The sequence below is a fragment of the Mastacembelus armatus genome, unplaced genomic scaffold (genome assembly GCF_900324485.2).
Source record: "Mastacembelus armatus unplaced genomic scaffold, fMasArm1.2, whole genome shotgun sequence".
Classification (NCBI taxonomy): Eukaryota; Metazoa; Chordata; class Actinopteri; order Synbranchiformes; family Mastacembelidae; genus Mastacembelus; species Mastacembelus armatus.
The window spans coordinates 31,437-51,838 of NW_022872922.1; the positions used below are offsets into that span (position 1 = coordinate 31,437).

Consider the following 20,402-nt stretch of genomic DNA (forward strand, 5'->3'; position numbering starts at 1 on the left):
GGCACTACCAGGTTTTTATTTAACCAGTGATATCAGATGGTGTAATGGACCAGACTCACATTCAGTCCACATCCATCACACATGGGGGTTCAGTAGTATTACCCTGCAGTGAATTTACTAAGTGAAGTATTTTATTTAGGTACAGCTTTGAAATATTTGTACATGAATGTCCGAGCAGTTCCTAAATTATGACACATGGGAATAAATTAAACTCCAACTTATTTCAATATTATTTAAAATAACATCAAAGCTGCTTATTTCTACATGAAAATCAAGTTTTTCTCTGTTTGATGTTTGTTCAATGAGAAGTCAGACAACAGGAAAATGATCAGAACATCAGTTTGTTTTCTCCAAATGAAGTTTGGATGCCAGGATTAAATTCATCTATCAGACAAAAAGATTCATGTTTGAATGTTATTGGGGCCTTTATAAGTCCTGTTTCATTTTTTGGTAACAGTTGATTTGTTGGTTTGGTTGGAAAGAAATAAATTCACATCCAATGGATCTAAAACATGCAACAGCCAACAAATTGCTGACTAGAGTTAAACTTCTGAGTAAAGTCACTGCAGTCGGCCCAGAAAAACACTGAGAACAAGACAAAGCTGTGGCTCAGAGTGACGCAGGGTTAAAGTTCAGTCTAATGGCTGCTTCAAATGCAAAACATCCTTCAAACAATATGAGATAAAAAGCCTTATACTGCGACACTTTCATCAGTTTCTCTTCTAACATTTCACTTTTTACATTTAACTAAACATGAAAACCTTCAGAGCTCTGAATAAAGAACAAAATAATGTCATTCACGTTCATCTACCCGGGTAGTGTGTTTTTGACTTCCCTCAGCTTTATTTTGATGAGGTCACAATGCTTATCTGGAGTTGTAAGCGATGAAAACTGGCGTTGTTTCAGGGTATCTGCAGGTTTCTAAGAGCTAGATTTAAGACTTTTTAAGACCTTTTTAATACCACGCTGAATGAAATTTAAGACCAATTTTGTAGAAATAAAATAAAACATCCCACAATACAACCAATTGCCATAACACACTATTTATTGATATAAACTGTTTACACACCGTTTGATTTATTGAGTAAAACAAAAATAAAATGCCAGGTGTTTTCCGACAGGTTTCCGCAGCCGCTTTGTCTTATTCACACCGCATGTGGGTCTCCAAAGCTTTACTACCCATTGTTCCGAGTTTTACATTTTTTTTGCACAGCCTGCACCGGACCTCGAACACGTTGCCACTAACTGGACTTAACCACGGCGCAAAATTAGGGTTTTGTAACCAATTGTCATTAAATTTACATTTACCCATGGCAAAAGACTAATGCTGAAACTTCCCCGCAGTTCACGCAGCTGCCGGAAAGCATGTGTTAAATAAACTCCCCTCAAACCCGTATTTTAGTTGGTTCCGCCTATTTCGTTCTGCGTAACAAATACGCGAAAGGCTTTCAAATTGATTTCAAGATGAAAATAAAATATTCTTTACGGGGTCAGATTTCATTTTAAGACCTTTGAAACGCGAATTTAAGACATTTTAATGCTAATTAAGGCCTTAGTTTTATAATATGGAATTTAAGACTTTTTAAGACTTTTTAAGGATCCGCGGACACCCTGTGTTTAGTCTTCTCGACTGGTCCGAAACATTGCTGCTCCCACGCTGCACGTCTTCCCCTTGACCGCAGAACCATCACCCGCCAGCCTCGTTCAATTTTTCTTTAGTCTCTGTCTCTCACTTTCAAAATCTTTAGTCACCAAGCACGTCAAAGCAAACAACCAGAAGATATAGCATCTGAACAGTAGATCTTCCCAATTTACACTCTTAATATTTTGTCTCTTTAGTTGTTTTTCCTAGCTACCGAAAAAACTCCTCGCTCTCGCTGCAGCAACAACTCTATTTAGGCCCGAGCCCACTGAAAGTGCAGGCAAGGGCCTATTGTAATCGCTCAGTGAGCCAGGAGTACAAAATTGCAAGGGGTCCCCCCAGGTAGCATGGATGACTTACCCACACCCCACCATGACGTGGGACTGCGCGAGACCTTTCCGAAAATATATATATTATGATTGACAGGTGGCCGTGGGCCTGGAAATCGTTAGGAATATTCTTATTATTATACTTTTCTGCGCTTTAATAAACTCAATTTTGACCCCCTGAACATATTCGAAAACTCACAAAAATTTGCACCCAAGTCAGAATCGTGAAAAAATTTTGTTTTTTAAAGGTTTCACACACGACCTCAAAACAACGGCTCCACAGCGCCCCCGGGAAAAGTTGAAATACATTGCGCCTATGGGAGGCCGACCCACATTTTTTTCATCGCACACTCACCAAACTCAGCACGCCTCTTCTTCCTTTCGGGGCAAGCAAAAAAGCTTATCATGTCAAGGTCATATGACCAACAGGAAGTCCACCAGCCTGGAGTTTATCTAAAGGTCATTGAGTTCGCCGTTTTTTGCTGCCCTCGCATTCTTTCTAACTCGTCCTAGGGCTTTTCACCGATTGAGCTCATTTTTGGTCAGCATCACCTAGACCCATGGGGCTGCAAAAGTTATCCAAATTTTTTCGCTCACTTTCACGGTTTTCGTTTGATGCCGCCTTCCAGCCGACGTACGATTTTTGGCTCGCCACCATTTCTTCAACTTGTAATAACTCTCACACGCATGGTCGGATTTGAATCGGACCAATTGATGAATTGTAATCCCTGCCGCCCTGAACCCATTTCATTAAACTAAATCAAAATAGGCCCAATAGCGCCCCCTGTATAACGATTTGAAAATTGCCATTCAAACCAAAACATTTACTTTGTCAGAATTGTACCAAATTTGGCACACACATCCTTTAGGGCATCCTGATCATAAAAGCCAATTGGACCCATGCCCTATATTCAATGCTGTTGCCATGGTGATGACCAAATCTCGCCATTCATTTCCAATGAGAATTTTGCAAAATGTCCAGTTTTCACACACCTCGTACCTGAGCGAACTCGTCCTAGGGCTTTTGACCGAATGAGCTGATTCTTGGTGAGCATCATCTAGACATGAAGGGGCAGCTAAAGTTATCCAAATTTTTTTGCTAACTTTTACGGTTTTCCTTTGCGGACCCCAGAAGTTGACCTATGTTTTGCCATCTTCATATTGTGATAACTCACAAACGCATGGTCGGATTTCAATCGGACCAATTGATGAATTGTAGAGCCCACTGGCCATGTGACTTAAGAAAATCACTATAGATGCAATAGCGCCCCCTATGTACTTGCACTTACTTTGTCAGAACTGTACCAAATTTGGCACTGACCTCCGTGGGGGTCCACTAAGACAGGCACATGGTCTACTTGGGGGGGTGTGGGGGGGTGCGGATAGCGCCCCCTATGTACTTGCACTTACTTTGTCAGAACAGTACCACATTTGGCACAAGCATCCTTCAGGGCATCCTCATCAAAAGGCCAATTGGACAACACGTTATAGTTGCAATAGCGCCGCCTACGTACTTAACCCTCTGGGGTCTGAGGGGGTTTTTGGGGCCTGGACAAATTTTGACATGTCCTGACATTTGTGCTTTTTTCAGTGTTTTTTAAACATATTAATGTCTAAAGTCTAATAACACTGTAATCAGCACAAAATTGGCTACAATAATATGTGAGCTTCAAGTTTATACATTATTGTGTTTTTGAGAAAAAAGTGTTTATGCATGGCTAGTGAAAAACTACAATTTTTTACTCACTGAAATAAGACCATAAAACACAAACAGAACATTGGTTCACAAGACTTTGGAGACCAGCATGTTGTAGGCTAAAGTGTTTACTTCAGAGTGCTGTGAATGTCATCTTCTTCACACATTCACAGAAAACAATACACTGATTTAAATTTTCTAAGACACTTTTTGTCCAGAAAGGCCATATGCAAGAGGGTGTGTCTGAGGATGAATAGTCATGTGATTTACCTGAGAACACAAAAGACGCACTTGAACGTCCAGACAAAGGCGCGCATAATGAGCCTTTCAGTCAATGTAGATGGGACGGATTAGTGCTGTACAATACAACACAATGAGGAGCAAACGATCCTCATTTGAGTTAAAATCAGTGTTTTTACTCTGAGGACAAACTAAACTATTTGTCTCTGTGTGGAATGTAAGGAGCGCCACTTCACGTGCCATCATCCAAACACGCCGAAAAAGTGAGTAAATTCTATGATGAAGTTTGATATTTTGTGTCATTTCTCGGGGGCGTGCACATATTTACCTGGTTCACCTGAGATTATTTACATGTGAACAGTGGACAGTGTACAAGGCGGGACCGCATTACCTGTAATGAGGTGAGACAGGAAAAAACGGACTTCTCCTTACGTTCATACGGATTAAATAAAAAGTGATGATTTGTTTTTGACTTGAATTGTGTCACCTAAAAGAAAACATTTCAAGCTTTCTAGCCATATAATTCTTATTTTTATGAGCCAAGTATTCGCTGAGATTCTGGTTGTTTTATTTACGCGTCTGTGAAGAGAAATGGCAGAGACAGAAAAGTCAGAGAGCGCACCCTGTCGGCTTTCTTTATTTAAAAAAAGCACAGCGTTTTGTTGTTATTATGATGGTATACCACTAAAACTAGACCCTTTACAGATTTGAATGATATACTTCTTTTATCTGTACGATCAGAATTGACGGAGTAATTTAAGTTTGTTTCGGCCTTATCAGAAAAAGATGCGTCAAAACGCGCCGGCGCGTGCGTCGACCCCAGAGGGTTAAACTTACTTTGTCAGAATTGTACCAAATTTGGCACAGACGTCCGCGGGGGTCCACTAAATGACGTGGTCTTCTTGGGGGGGGGGGGTATTGGGGGGCAGCCAATTTTTGGGGGGTAGTCAATTCAGGGGGGCTACTCCGGGAGGCTGTCCCATTCAGGGGGGCACCTAGGGGAGGCACTCGGGAGGAGGTGGTCTCCTCGGTGGTTTGGTCCGTTCATGGAGAGGCGCTTAGGGATGCGGTTTGTTCGGGGACGCGGTTCGCTGGGGGACGCGGTTCGCTCGAGGCGAGGGCCGTTCATCGCCGCTTGCGGCTATATTTCTTTTTTTTATTCCTAATTCAAGGCCAGGGAGACCCGATAGCTTCCGGTTTCCTTTTTGATGACTATATTACACTGCCACCTACTGGCCTTCTACAGAAATACCCATTCAACACAGAAATACACAGAATAACAAAATACACAAACTTCACTTTGGTCTTTTTGTTTTCTTTACATTTTGAGTGGGTTACACATGCATAAACACTTTTTTCTCAAAAACACAATCATGTATAAACTTGCTGCTCACATATTATTGTAGCCAAGTTTGTGCTGATTACAGTGTTATCAGACTTTAGACATTAATATGTTTAAAAGACACTGAAAAAAGCACAAATGTCAGGACATGTCAAAATTTGTCCAGGCCCCAAAAACCCCCTCAGACCCCAGAGGGTTAAAAAAAGGGGTTATTCTCGTGGTAAAATGTACTCCGAACTGGCGGACTTGGTTGATTTCGTTAGCAACGAACTGCAGTACTCCGGGCAACTTCACGGGTACCGTTGGATGTACGCTAAATGCCGAGAACACGGACTGCGTGTGAGGAAGGAGGATGTGCTCTTGGTTTTGAAGGAGCTGGATCCCAGAGGAGTGTCATTAAGGCAAGCAAGGCTACTAACGTAGTTCCGTCGTCTGAGACGTTAGGAATACTGCAGTTCGTTGCTAACGAAATCAGCCAAGTCTGCCAGTTCGGAGTACGTTTTACCACGAGAATAACCCCTTTTGTTAAGTATTCTCTTCAGGTGTCTCTCACTTAGGTAAAAACCGTGTTTACTGCCAAGCACTGATTTAATGTCTCTGTATTTGAGCCCTAGCTCAAAATAAAACTCTACGAACTGCTCCCACACTTGTATTCTTTCCATTGTTGTCGTTTCCATGGAGACAGTCTGACCCGGAAGTAGATTTACAATGAGAAAGTTTCTCGGGATCTCGCAAAACTTTTGCGAGATCTCGCAAAGTTTCGCACTTCACATTTTCAGATGGGTATCTGCTGTGTCTCCCAGTATTAAAATGTACTTTTGGTTTGCTGTTTTTTTTTTTTTTTTTTTTTTTTTAAATTACTCTGCAGAGCCTTTCTCACATCTGCTCGAGGCGGGTATCGAACCCCGGTCTCCCGGGTGAAAACCCTGAGCGGTGTCTCTCACCCGTCCACCCCAACCACCGCCTTTTTCCAGCTGGTACCCAAAACAAGAGAAGCCTACAGCACCTGGTATTCCCAGGTGGTCTCCCGTCCAAGTACTAACCAGGCCCGGTCCTGCTTAGCTTCCGAGATCGGACGGGATCGGGCGCAGGTTTTTTTTTTTGTTGTTTTTTATTATCAAAAATTCAGTGCTGCATTACAACCAATAAAACATACAATATACATGGAATTCAAACTATCACCGCTAACACCCCATCCAATCCCCCCCAAAGAAGCCTCCCATCTACACAAAAAACCCCAAAAAACCCCCATTCCTGTGCAGTCCCCACCCCCCCATAGCAGAAGAGCCCTCATCCACCATTCAGTGTCGTATTTGCAACCAACACAAACTATACAGCATATGAAATCCCAAACCCCCCCCCCAAAAAACCCCCACATCAACTCCCAAACACAAAACCCCCCAAAAAAAGGAGAAGCCCCCCCCCCTCCTAAAACCCAAAATCGAACAACAGCTCGGTCCCCTCTCCCGCCCCACAGAACGTTGAAAATCGACCAAACACTCCCAGAAACCAATCTCTGTCTTCCTGAAATAATCCACTAAGGTGGGCTCTCACTATATTTTGGTAGACTCTCACTAGGCTCACTGCTTTCTGCTCAAATAAGGCATAATTTCTTACCAACATAATGGCCCTCCTTGCCGAACTCAACAAGAAATTGACCATACTGTTGTCGTTAGGCCAAAAACCCACAACCATTCCCAGTCCTCGTCCAGCTCCACTACCAGGCCACATCTAGTTTCTAAAAGGGTCCTCACTGCCGCTTTAAACCCCTGTATTGTCCTGCAGCGCATCAACAAGTGTTCCAGTGTTTCATCCTCTGCCATGCACTTGGGACATGCCCTGGCAAACTTCTTCTTGTCTATCTGATGGAGCACAATCCCTGTAAAAACCCTTCTATGTCGGATTTTAAAGTCATTGCTGAAGCACTGGTGACCATTAAATCTGCAATGCAAATTTCCCCAGATCTTTCTGCAATCCTTCCCCTCAAACACAGCCGCCCAACGTACTTCTGCCGCCGGCCTCCTGCTCCGCTGGGCGACGAAAAACCGGTACCAATAGGAAGTCTTTGCTTCTTCCATAGCCGGTGCCCCTGGCAGCCCCAATAGCACAAACCTTGGGATCCCAGGGCCCCCCCCCCCTCCCCGCCATCCGCCCTCAGTTTTTCCACCCCTCCAACACCCTCCAGAAGCTAGCTAGTCTCCACTTGTTATATGTAGGCCCTTGCCATCTGACCACGTCAAAAACACCCTCCGCCGTCATAACGTCACCCAACTTACATATCCCCCACCCCTCTAACACTCTTGTTCGCAGCGGCCTCCCCCCTTTTAACCTGTTAGTTTTACCCCAGAGCGGATCCGCTCCGATTTTTTGCATGTCCAGATATGCCTCAAAAGATCGTCGGAAAATGTGTATACAGTCTAAAAAATTTTATGTCTAATAAAACCTTAAAGTCTCACGATTCAAATGACATAAAGCAATTTTGGATTGAATAATCACAGCGACTACAGTTTCTTAATATTTAAACAAAAGTACAAATACAGTACAATACGCTGTTCCTTACCTTTCTCTCGTGTAACTTCATATGTTTACTCAATAATAGAGTGTCGCATATCGTTTTGTTCGTTAGAATCCATAGAACAAAGTGCACCCATGTTTTAGTCCAAAGAGACGTAATATTGTACAGTAAATCCATAAATCCATCGTCCTCCTCATAATAAGCCGTAAACCGCTTCGTTTTACGGCTGTTTTGTCAGTTTATTCAATAAAGTTTGACATAGCAAGCTTCTGTGAATCACATGAGGCCTCAATCAAACGTGTTGTTACGTTTCACAGCGTAACTAACGGTAAAACCAATAGAATTCACACCCTCAGAGCAAATCCCAGTCAGGGGGCATATTCTAACTTCGATTGACAGGAGAATTAGCCAGTCAAATTGGTCGTAAATGGTGACAGACGCATCTTGTAGCCAATGATGAGGCCTAAAAATCAACATATTGCATGTCGTGCCAGATGACGCAACAGTGGGCTTTAACGCAGCCCCTCCTTACTGTAAATGTAGCCATGACAACACTGGGCAGGCAGCGCTCGACGCTAGAGGGGGAGGGGAGTCATGTTTCACATTCTACAGCGCGCCGATAGAAAACTGGGACGCTTTTGCTTCAATCGGCACCAAGGCCGTCAAAATAACTCTTAAAATGTAAGAACAACAGCTAGTTTAATTTACCTATGTGTTTTTCGGCCATTTGCAAAAAAGGGGGCGGGGTAGACAAGAGGTTTTAAAATCTGCGCATTATTAAAGATCGGCTGCTCCAAAACCTGCGCCTTACCGGCAACCTGGCAGCTTACCAATGACCTCACCTGAACCCAAGCCTCCATCATTTCCCTAAGCACCGGCTCGAGATGTTGCCACTTTTGCACCGAAGCGTTCGCACACAGGTTGTATAACCCACACCCCCCACAGGAGTCGATGCCCTGGCGAAAAAAATCCTTCCACCCGCAAGCCGACTTTCCGTACAAAAAATCCTGCATCAATTTCAACCTGAATGCCTTCTTCTTAGCCTCGAAATCCGTTAATTTCAACCCACCCTCCTCGTATTTGGCTATCAAGGTCGCGTGCGCCACCCCCACCCCTTTTCCCCTCCACAGAAAGCCCGAGATGACAGACTGAACCTTCTTTAAAACGGCCCCCGGCATGTCATACACCTGCATTGCGTACAAAGCTTTCGACGCTACAAGCGTATTTACCACTGCCACCCTCCCTTTGATTGTTAACTGCCTCCTCTTCCAATTGTTTAACAGATTCTGCATCTTCCTGATGACGTCCTCCCACGTAACGTCCCTTGCTGCTGCATAGTCCGGCCCTATCTGTACCCCCAGCAACCTTATATTCCCCGTTTTCCGCCTAAAACCCCACTCCATTCCACCCTCCACCCCCCCACAATCCCGAATTTCAGACTTCTGGATATTGACCTTTGCTCCCGACGCCCTCTCATAGACTTTCAGAAGCTCCAGCACCCGGCTCACACTTTTGCTGTCCCTCACCATCACACTCACGTCATCGGCAAACTGGACAATTTTGATCTGTCGCCCCCCCGGCGTCATTATCCCTCGCACCTGCTCATCCTGCTCAATCAAACTTGACAGGGGCTCCGCCGCCAGCGCATACAGCAGCGGCGATAAGGGGCATCCCTGCCTGACCGACCGCTCCAGCCGGAAGCTGTCTGTTAACGTGCCGTTGCATTTTACACAGCTACTAGCATTACTATACAACAGGCTAATCCATGCCCTGAACCGCTCTCCAAACCCACACTTCCGCAACACCTGTTGCAAGAACCCCCGCTCCACTCTGTCAAAAGCCTTTTGCAAGTCAATACTGAGAAAGACACCCCCCCCCCCGGGTCATTTCCCCAAAAACACTCCGCACTGTCAGGATATTATTTACAATGCTTCTCCCCGGAATGCTATAAGATTGTGACTCATTCACTACCGTCCCCACAACTGACTTCAGTCGCGACGCTAAAAACCTTGCCAGGATCTTATAATCCGAATTTAGCAGGCTAATAGGCCGATAATGTTCGAGATTTTCCCTCTCCCCACTGTTTTTATATATGAGCGTGATTACACCCTGCGTAAAGGATGAGGGGAGACGCTGTGCACGCTCCATTTCCAAAAACACCTCCAGCAGAATAGGGCCAATCTGCTGCCTATATGCCTGGTAGAACTCACTAGACAGCCCGTCCATCCCCGGGCTCTTGTTCTTTTTCAGACTACCAATTTCCCGGTCTATATCTCGCAAGGTTATCTCCCTATCACAATCCTCCCTCTCTGCTGCACTAATTTGCCCCCGGAGACTTGCCACCGCCTCCTCCACCACCACCTGCGAAACAGACCCCCTCCGGAATAACCCCTGATAAAACCCATGCACCGTACGCGTTATACCCTCTAAGTCTGAATGCAGCACCCCCTCCTCATCCCTAAGCCGATGTAAGAAGGCCCTCTCTTGCCTCACCTTCTCCAGCCCTAGAAAAAACCCCCTATTTCCCTCCCCCTCCAATATGTCCCTCGCCCGACTCCTGATCATCGCCCCCCTACATTTACCGTCTTCATACTTATCCAGCTTACTTTTCAGCTCCAGATAAGCCTGGCACCCATAATCCGGATCCGTCCCCAACTTCACCGCCTCCCTCGTTAACCGCTCTCGCAATACCTCGACCTCCCCTCTTTCCCTCCACGCCTTCTGCTTACTGTAGCTTATACAGATTTTCTTTATCCTGGCTTTGACCCCCTCCCACCAGTCTGACATGTTTACCACATGACACACTTCCGCACCCACGTCCAGCCAAAACTTCCTCATCCTAGCCTGAAAGAACTTATCCTGCAGCAGACTAACGTTAAAGTGCCACAACCCCCCGTTCCGTGCTCCCTTCCCCTCTCCCATCACTAATGTCACTGCCGCGTGATCACTCCCTCCATTGAAATCATAACCACACCTCTCCACCCTCCTGATGAAGTCATCCGAAATCAACGCAAAATCAATCCGAGACTGCTTCATTTTCCCCAAGATAATCTGCCGCCTCGAGAAGGCAGTCATGTTAGGATGCAACGTCCTCCACACGTCCACTAATTTCCCCGCTGACATCAAATTCAAAACCGCCTTCCTGCTGACATCATTCCCATATGTATTGTGGACCCCCGCATCCCTCTTTTCCACAACTACATTCCAATCCCCCATAATAATTGTGGCATGCGTGCACCATTTCCCCAACGACACAAAGAAGTCCCTCCTAGCTGAGTCCTCATTTGGAGCATGAATTGACATCAGCCTAATCCGCTGGCCGTCGCAGACTACATCCACCACCAGCACCCTCCCCTCCTCCCCCCTGTGTATACACACCACCCCACCCACCCTGTGTTTCTTAACCATTATGGCAACATCAGCCCTGCCATTGGGGCTCCTTGCCGTCACCACTTTGTAAAGCCCCTTCCTTTCTATTTCCCTCTCCACCTCCTCATCCCACTTAGTTTCTTGTAGACACACCATATCACTACGCAACTGCGCCATGAACCCATTTAACTTCCCTCTGTTCTGCAGCCCATTTGCATTCCAAGACAGCAGAGACACTACCATGCTTTGCGACAGAACACAGAAAAGAATTTTCCATAGCGCTTCCCCATTCATATCTCTGTCCCCCCCACTTTCTTCCTCTTCTCAGTTTTACCCCTCTTCCCCCCCCGTGGCTCTTTTCCTCACCTGCCCCAACTCCACCCCCGAGTCCCTCCCCCCCCCCTCCAGCTCCGAGTCCATCCTGCGGCTCAGCGCCACACTCGACCCCGCCCAATCAATAGACAGTACCTTGGTTCCTGCAGGCCGCTCCCCCCATTCTCTCCCCGCCTGGGCCTCTGCGCCGGCTTCTCCACCGCCCGATGAGCCCAGAGATATCGCATCCAGGCTGGACCCCAGCCCGTCCTCCTCCTGCTGCCGTCCTCCCAAGTCCTCCTGCCGCAGCCCCGCCTCCGCCTCCACCGAATCCGGCCTCTGCTCCTCCTCCGCCCTCTCCTCCACCGCACGCTCCTCCTCCTCCTCTGCCTCCTCGTCATCCCGTGGCCCACCGAAAAGCTCCTCGTCCTCCTCCTCCTCCTTCTCCTCACTATAGTTGCATATACAGTTTGCCTCATTGTTGTGGCAGACTTCGCATCGTTTCACCCAGCTGTGGCACTCCCTCGCATAATGTCCTTGCCCCCCGCATTTCCTACACAGGAACTCCGGGCACTCTCTTAAAATGTGTCCTGGCTGAAGACACAGCCTACACACTTGCGTTTGCCGGTCATGAATTACTCGAAAGTACTCCGCCCCCTCCGCCGTCATGAACTTCGTGGAGTACGGCAGCGACTGCACTTTGTCATTAAAACGCACCTTCATAAACCGTGTCCCGTCCGCTATATTTGTCCCCGGCCACATTCTCCTCTTAATCGGTGAAACTACCATCACACCCCACCCCTGCAGCTTCGCCACAATCTCCTCGTCCTTAATATACGCCAGCAGCTCCAAAAACGAGACCACCAGCTCGTCATTTGTAATGTCCTTCGCTACCACTTGCGTGCTCCCGATTTTCAGACCATCCAGCAGCCTCCTCTTCCCCGCGGGGTGACTCATAGTGATCTCGTACAGTCGCGTGTTTTTACATCTGCACGCCAAAATCCCCCCACACAGCTCTCTGACGCTCTTCATTAGTTCCATCGGCGTAACGTTCTCCTCACCCCGAATCTCCACCAGCACCGTCAAATCCTATACACTTTCTCCACACACGCTGCACTTACCGCGCCCTCTGCCACACCGCTTCCTCGTTCCACCCGACCTTTTTCCCCTCTGCTGCTTTCCTCCTCTGTTCCTCCTGCCACACGATCTCCACCGCTCCGATCTCCACCTCCCCGTCGAGCCTCCATTTCCACACTCTCCGTCACATGAGCGCCTCGTCCATCTCCGCCACCAAACATCGAAAAGAGTCCCCCCCCCCCGACAGCCAGGGCCCCCAGCCGCAGCTCCCCTCTCCGCTCTTGTCTCTCTAATTTAATTTTTACTTTCGTTTTCTCAAAAAAAAAACAGGTTCAGTCACCAAAAGGATCGCAGCTGACACAGGCAGCTCTCTCCACTTCCTTACCAAACCGTCACGTGCTCAGGCAGGACGGTATGGCCGTAGGCGGTAACTGATCATGCAGACTGACATTTTAAACACTGGCTTGTACTAGCCTGCAAGTGAGTGAATTTTTTTTGTTGTAGTTTTTTCTTGGGAATTCATCCATTTATCCACACTTCACATTTTCAGATGGGTATCTGCTTATGACAAATGCGGTATTTATTGATGCAGACTGACATACACTGGCTTTTAGCAGCCCGAAAGTGAGAGTGAGACATTTTTTTTTTTTGGAATTTATCCATTTATCCACACTTCACATTTCCAGATGGGTATCTGCTGTGTCTCCCAGTATTAAAATGTACTTTTGGTTTGCCGTGTCTTTTTTTTTTTTAAATCACTCTGCAGAGTTTTCCTCACATCCGCTCGAGGCGGGTATCGAACCCCGGTCTCCCGGGTGAAAGCCCTGAGCGGTGTCTCCCACCCGTCCACCGCAACCACTGCCTTTTTCCAGCTGGGACTCAAAAGAAGAGAAGCCTACAGCACCTGGTATTCCCAGGCGGTCTCCCGTCCAAGTACTAAACAGGCCCGGTCCTGCTTAGCTTCCGAGATCGGACGGGATCGGGCGCCGGCAGGACGGTGTGGCCGTAGGCAAACAGCTTGTGACAAATGCGGTATTTATTGATGCAGACTGACATACACTGGCTTTTAGCAGCCCGAAAGTGAGAGTGAGACATTTTTTTTTTGTGGAATTTATCCATTTATCCACACTTCACATTTCCAGATGGGTATCTGCTGTGTCTCCCAGTATTAAAATGTACTTTTGGTTTGCCGTGTCTTTTTTTTTTTAACCCTCTGGGGTCGACGCACGCGCCGGCGCGTTTTGACGCATCTTTTTCTGATAAGGCCGAAACAAACTTAAATTACTCCGTCAATTCTGATCGTACAGATAAAAGAAGTATATCATTCAAATCTGTAAAGGGTCTAGTTTTAGTGGTATACCATCATAATAACAACAAAACATTGTGCTTTTTTTAAATTAAGAAAGCCGACAGGGTGCGCTCTCTGACTTTTCTGTCTCTGCCATTTCTCTTCACAGACGCGTAAATAAAACACCCAGAATCTCAGCGAATACTTGCCTCATAAAAATAAGAATTATATGGCTAGAAAGCTTGAAATGTTTTCTTTTGAGTGAAACAATTCAAGTCAAAAACAAATTATCACTTTTTATCTAATCCGTATGAACGTAAGGAGAAGTCCGTTTTTTCCTGTCTCACCTCATTACAGGTAATGCGGTCCCGCCTTGTACACTGTCCACTGTTCACATGTAAATAATCTCAGGTGAACCAGGTAAATATGTGCACGCCCCCGAGAAATGACACAAAATATCAAACTTCATCATAGAATTTACTCACTTTTTCTGCGCGTTTGGATGATGGCGCGTTACGCACGTGAAGCGGCGCTCCTTACACTCCTCACAGAGACAAACAGTTTAGCTTGTCCTCAGAGTAAAAACACTGATTTTAACTCAAATGAGGATCGTTTGGCTCCTCATTGTGTTGTATTGTGCTGCACTAATCCGTCCCATCTACATTGACTGAAAGGCTCATTATGCGCGGCTTTGTCTGGTCGTTCAGTGCGTCTTTTGTGTTCTCAGGTAAATCACATGACTATTCATCCTGAGCCACACCCTCTTGCATATGGCCTTTCTGGACAAAAAGTGTCTTAGAAAATTTAAATCAGTGTATTGTTTACTGTGAATGTGTGAACAAGATGACATTCACAGCACTCTGAAGTAAACACTTTAGCCCACAACATGCTGGTCTCCAAAGTCTTGTGAACCAATGTTCTGTTTGTGTTTTATGGTCTTATTTCAGTGAGTAAAAAATTGTAGTTTTTCACTAACCATGCATAAACACTTTTTTCTCAAAAACACAATAATGTATAAACTTGCTGCTCACATATTATTGTAGCCAATTTTGTGCTGATTACAGTGTTATCAGACTTTAGACATTAATATGTTTAAAAAACACTGAAAAAAGCACAAATGTCAGGACATGTCAAAATTTGTCCAGGCCCCAAAAACCCCCTCAGACCCCAGAGGGTTAAATCATTCTGCAGAGTTTTCCTCACATCCGCTCGAGGCGGGTATCGAACCCCGGTCTCCCGGGTGAAAGCCCTGAGCGGTGTCTCCCACCCGTCCACCGCAACCACCGCCTTTTTCCAGCTGGGACTCAAAAGAAGAGAAGCCTACAGCACCTGGTATTCCCAGGCGGTCTCCCGTCCAAGTACTAACCAGGCCCGGTCCTGCTTAGCTTCCGAGATCGGACGGGATCGGGCGCCGGCAGGACGGTGTGGCCGTAGGCAAACAGCTTGTGACAAATGCGGTATTTATTGATGCAGACTGACATACACTGGCTTTTAGCAGCCCGAAAGTGAGAGTGAGACATTTTTTTTTTTTGGAATTTATCCATTTATCCACACTTCACATTTCCAGATGGGTATCTGCTGTGTCTCCCAGTATTAAAATGTACTTTTGGTTTGCCGTGTCTTTTTTTTTTTGAAATCACTCTGCAGAGTTTTCCTCACATCCGCTCGAGGCGGGTATCGAACCCCGGTCTCCCGGGTGAAAGCCCTGAGCGGTGTCTCCCACCCGTCCACCGCAACCACCGCCTTTTTCCAGCTGGGACTCAAAAGAAGAGAAGCCTACAGCACCTGGTATTCCCAGGCGGTCTCCCGTCCAAGTACTAACCAGGCCCGGTCCTGCTTAGCTTCCGAGATCGGACGGGATCGGGCGCCGGCAGGATGGTGTGGCCGTAGGCAAACAGCTTGTGACAAATGCGGTATTTATTGATGCAGACTGACATACACTGGCTTTTAGCAGCCCGAAAGTGAGAGTGAGACATTTTTTTTTTTGGAATTTATCCATTTATCCACACTTCACATTTCCAGATGGGTATCTGCTGTGTCTCCCAGTATTAAAATGTACTTTTGGTTTGCCGTGTCTTTTTTTTTTTTAACCCTCTGGGGTCGACGCACGCGCCGGCGCGTTTTGACGCATCTTTTTCTGATAAGGCCGAAACAAACTTAAATTACTCCGTCAATTCTGATCGTACAGATAAAAGAAGTATATCATTCAAATTTGTAAAGCGTCTAGTTTTAGTGGTATACCATCATAATAACAACAAAACATTGTGCTTTTTTTAAATTAAGAAAGCCGACAGGGTGCGCTCTCTGACTTTTCTGTCTCTGCCATTTCTCTTCACAGACGCGTAAATAAAACACCCAGAATCTCAGCGAATACTTGCCTCATAAAAATAAGAATTATATGGCTAGAAAGCTTGAAATGTTTTCTTTTGAGTGAAACAATTCAAGTCAAAAACAAATTATCACTTTTTATCTAATCCGTATGAACGTAAGGAGAAGTCCGTTTTTTCCTGTCTCACCTCATTACAGGTAATGCGGTCCCGCCTTGTACACTGTCCACTGTTCACATGTAAATAATCTCAGGTGAACCAGGTAAATATGTGCACGCCCCCGAGAAATGACACAAAATATCAAACTTCATCATAGAATTTACTCACTTTTTCTGCGCGTTTGGATGATGGCGCGTTACGCACGTGAAGCGGCGCTCCTTACACTCCTCACAGAGACAAACAGTTTAGCTTGTCCTCAGAGTAAAAACACTGATTTTAACTCAAATGAGGATCGTTTGGCTCCTCATTGTGTTGTATTGTGCTGCACTAATCCGTCCCATCTACATTGACTGAAAGGCTCATTATGCGCGGCTTTGTCTGGTCGTTCAGTGCGTCTTTTGTGTTCTCAGGTAAATCACATGACTATTCATCCTGAGCCACACCCTCTTGCATATGGCCTTTCTGGACAAAAAGTGTCTTAGAAAATTTAAATCAGTGTATTGTTTACTGTGAATGTGTGAACAAGATGACATTCACAGCACTCTGAAGTAAACACTTTAGCCCACAACATGCTGGTCTCCAAAGTCTTGTGAACCAATGTTCTGTTTGTGTTTTATGGTCTTATTTCAGTGAGTAAAAAATTGTAGTTTTTCACTAACCATGCATAAACACTTTTTTCTCAAAAACACAATAATGTATAAACTTGCTGCTCACATATTATTGTAGCCAATTTTGTGCTGATTACAGTGTTATCAGACTTTAGACATTAATATGTTTAAAAAACACTGAAAAAAGCACAAATGTCAGGACATGTCAAAATTTGTCCAGGCCCCAAAAACCCCCTCAGACCCAGAGGGTTAAATCATTCTGCAGAGTTTTCCTCACATCCGCTCGAGGCGGGTATCGAACCCCGGTCTCCCGGGTGAAAGCCCTGAGCGGTGTCTCCCACCCGTCCACCGCAACCACCGCCTTTTTCCAGCTGGGACTCAAAAGAAGAGAAGCCTACAGCACCTGGTATTCCCAGGCGGTCTCCCGTCCAAGTACTAACCAGGCCCGGTCCTGCTTAGCTTCCGAGATCGGACGGGATCGGGCGCCGGCAGGACGGTGTGGCCGTAGGCAAACAGCTTGTGACAAATGCGGTATTTATTGATGCAGACTGACATACACTGGCTTTTAGCAGCCCGAAAGTGAGAGTGAGACATTTTTTTTTTTTGGAATTTATCCATTTATCCACACTTCACATTTCCAGATGGGTATCTGCTGTGTCTCCCAGTATTAAAATGTACTTTTGGTTTGCCGTGTCTTTTTTTTTTTTAAATCACTCTGCAGAGTTTTCCTCACATCCGCTCGAGGCGGGTATCGAACCCCGGTCTCCCGGGTGAAAGCCCTGAGCGGTGTCTCCCACCCGTCCACCGCAACCACCGCCTTTTTCCAGCTGGGACTCAAAAGAAGAGAAGCCTACAGCACCTGGTATTCCCAGGCGGTCTCCCGTCCAAGTACTAACCAGGCCCGGTCCTGCTTAGCTTCCGAGATCGGACGGGATCGGGCGCCGGCAGGACGGTGTGGCCGTAGGCAAACAGCTTGTGACAAATGCGGTATTTATTGATGCAGACTGACATACACTGGCTTTTAGCAGCCCGAAAGTGAGAGTGAGACATTTTTTTTTTGTGGAATTTATCCATTTATCCACACTTCACATTTCCAGATGGGTATCTGCTGTGTCTCCCAGTATTAAAATGTACTTTTGGTTTGCCGTGTCTTTTTTTTTTTTAACCCTCTGGGGTCGACGCACGCGCCGGCGCGTTTTGACGCATCTTTTTCTGATAAGGCCGAAACAAACTTAAATTACTCCGTCAATTCTGATCGTACAGATAAAAGAAGTATATCATTCAAATTTGTAAAGCGTCTAGTTTTAGTGGTATACCATCATAATAACAACAAAACATTGTGCTTTTTTTAAATTAAGAAAGCCGACAGGGTGCGCTCTCTGACTTTTCTGTCTCTGCCATTTCTCTTCACAGACGCGTAAATAAAACACCCAGAATCTCAGCGAATACTTGCCTCATAAAAATAAGAATTATATGGCTAGAAAGCTTGAAATGTTTTCTTTTGAGTGAAACAATTCAAGTCAAAAACAAATTATCACTTTTTATCTAATCCGTATGAACGTAAGGAGAAGTCCGTTTTTTCCTGTCTCACCTCATTACAGGTAATGCGGTCCCGCCTTGTACACTGTCCACTGTTCACATGTAAATAATCTCAGGTGAACCAGGTAAATATGTGCACGCCCCCGAGAAATGACACAAAATATCAAACTTCATCATAGAATTTACTCACTTTTTCTGCGCGTTTGGATGATGGCGCGTTACGCACGTGAAGCGGCGCTCCTTACACTCCTCACAGAGACAAACAGTTTAGCTTGTCCTCAGAGTAAAAACACTGATTTTAACTCAAATGAGGATCGTTTGGCTCCTCATTGTGTTGTATTGTGCTGCACTAATCCGTCCCATCTACATTGACTGAAAGGCTCATTATGCGCGGCTTTGTCTGGTCGTTCAGTGCGTCTTTTGTGTTCTCAGGTAAATCACATGACTATTCATCCTGAGCCACACCCTCTTGCATATGGCCTTTCTGGACAAAAAGTGTCTTAGAAAATTTAAATCAGTGTATTGTTTACTGTGAATGTGTGAACAAGATGACATTCACAGCACTCTGAAGTAAACACTTTAGCCCACAACATGCTGGTCTCCAAAGTCTTGTGAACCAATGTTCTGTTTGTGTTTTATGGTCTTATTTCAGTGAGTAAAAAATTGTAGTTTTTCACTAACCATGCATAAACACTTTTTTCTCAAAAACACAATAATGTATAAACTTGCTGCTCACATATTATTGTAGCCAATTTTGTGCTGATTACAGTGTTATCAGACTTTAGACAGTAATATGTTTAAAAAACACTGAAAAAAGCACAAATGTCAGGACATGTCAAAATTTGTCCAGGCCCCAAAAACCCCCTCAGACCCCAGAGGGTTAAATCATTCTGCAGAGTTTTCCTCACATCTGCTCGAGGCGGGTATCGAACCCCGGTCTCCCGGGTGAAAGCCCTGAGCGGTGTCTCCCACCCGTCCACCCCAACCACCGCCTTTTTCCAGCTGGTACCCAAAAGAAGAGAAGCCTACAGCACCAGGTATTCCCAGGCGGTCTCCCGTCCAAGTACTAATCAGGCCCGGTCCTGCTTAGCTTTCGAGATCGGACGGGATCGGGCGCAGACAGGACGGTATGGCCGTAGGCGGTGACTGTTCATGCAGACTGACATTTTAAACACTGGCTTGTACTAGCCTGCAAGGGAGTGAATTTTTTTTGTTGTTGTTTTTTCTTGGGAATTCATCCATTTATCCACACTTCACATTTTCAGATGGGTATCTGCTGTGTCTCCCAGTATTAAAATGTACTTTTGGTTTGCTGTTTTTTTTTTTTAAATTACTCTGCAGAGCCTTTCTCACATCTGCTGGAGGCGGGTATCGAACCCCGGTCTCCCGGGTGAAAGCCCTGAGCGGTGTCTCCCACCCGTCCACCCCAACCACCGCCTTTTTCCAGCTGGTACCCAAAAGAAGAGAAGCCTACAGCACCTGGTATTCCCAGGAGGTCTCCCGTCCAAGTACTAACCAGGCCCGGTCCTGCTTAGCTTCCGAGATCGGACGGGATTGGGCACAGGCAGGACGGTATGGTCGTAGATGGTAATTGCATATGCAGACTGACATTTTAAACACCGGCTTGTACTAGCCTGCAAGGGAGTGAATTTTTTTTGTTGTTGTTTTTTCTTGGGAATTCATCCATTTATCCACACTTCACATTTTCAGATGGGTATCTGCTGTGTCTCCCAGTATTAAAATGTACTTTTGGTTTGCTGTTTTTTTTTTTGTTTTTTTTTTTAAATTACTCTGCAGAGCCTTTCTCACATCTGCTGGAGGCGGGTATCGAACCCTGGTCTCCCGGGTGAAAGCCCTGAGCGGTGTCTCCCACCCGTCCACCCCAACCACCGCCTTTTTCCAGCTGGTACCCAAAAGAAGAGAAGCCTACAGCACCTGGTATTCCCAGGCAGTGTCCCA

The 20,402-nt window shown here is 45.8% G+C and overlaps 7 non-coding genes across 7 annotated transcripts; all 7 read right to left on the reverse strand.

Moving 5' to 3' along the window:
• Positions 1–13,414: 13,414 nt before the first annotated feature.
• Positions 13,415–13,533, reverse strand: LOC113141752 (5S ribosomal RNA). The gene has a single exon (XR_003296808.1). It is a non-coding gene; the product is annotated as a 5S ribosomal RNA (ribosomal RNA).
• A 1,594-nt stretch (positions 13,534–15,127) lies between these two features.
• On the reverse strand, positions 15,128–15,246 carry LOC113141755 (5S ribosomal RNA). The gene has a single exon (XR_003296811.1). It is a non-coding gene; the product is annotated as a 5S ribosomal RNA (ribosomal RNA).
• A 337-nt stretch (positions 15,247–15,583) lies between these two features.
• Positions 15,584–15,702, reverse strand: LOC113141754 (5S ribosomal RNA). The gene has a single exon (XR_003296810.1). It is a non-coding gene; the product is annotated as a 5S ribosomal RNA (ribosomal RNA).
• Positions 15,703–17,295: 1,593 nt separating this feature from the next.
• LOC113141756 (5S ribosomal RNA) lies at positions 17,296–17,414 on the reverse strand. The gene has a single exon (XR_003296812.1). It is a non-coding gene; the product is annotated as a 5S ribosomal RNA (ribosomal RNA).
• A 337-nt stretch (positions 17,415–17,751) lies between these two features.
• LOC113141757 (5S ribosomal RNA) lies at positions 17,752–17,870 on the reverse strand. Its single transcript, XR_003296813.1, has one exon. It is a non-coding gene; the product is annotated as a 5S ribosomal RNA (ribosomal RNA).
• Positions 17,871–19,465: 1,595 nt separating this feature from the next.
• LOC113141751 (5S ribosomal RNA) lies at positions 19,466–19,584 on the reverse strand. Its single transcript, XR_003296807.1, has one exon. It is a non-coding gene; the product is annotated as a 5S ribosomal RNA (ribosomal RNA).
• A 326-nt stretch (positions 19,585–19,910) lies between these two features.
• LOC113141753 (5S ribosomal RNA) lies at positions 19,911–20,029 on the reverse strand. The gene has a single exon (XR_003296809.1). It is a non-coding gene; the product is annotated as a 5S ribosomal RNA (ribosomal RNA).
• Positions 20,030–20,402: the final 373 nt, after the last annotated feature.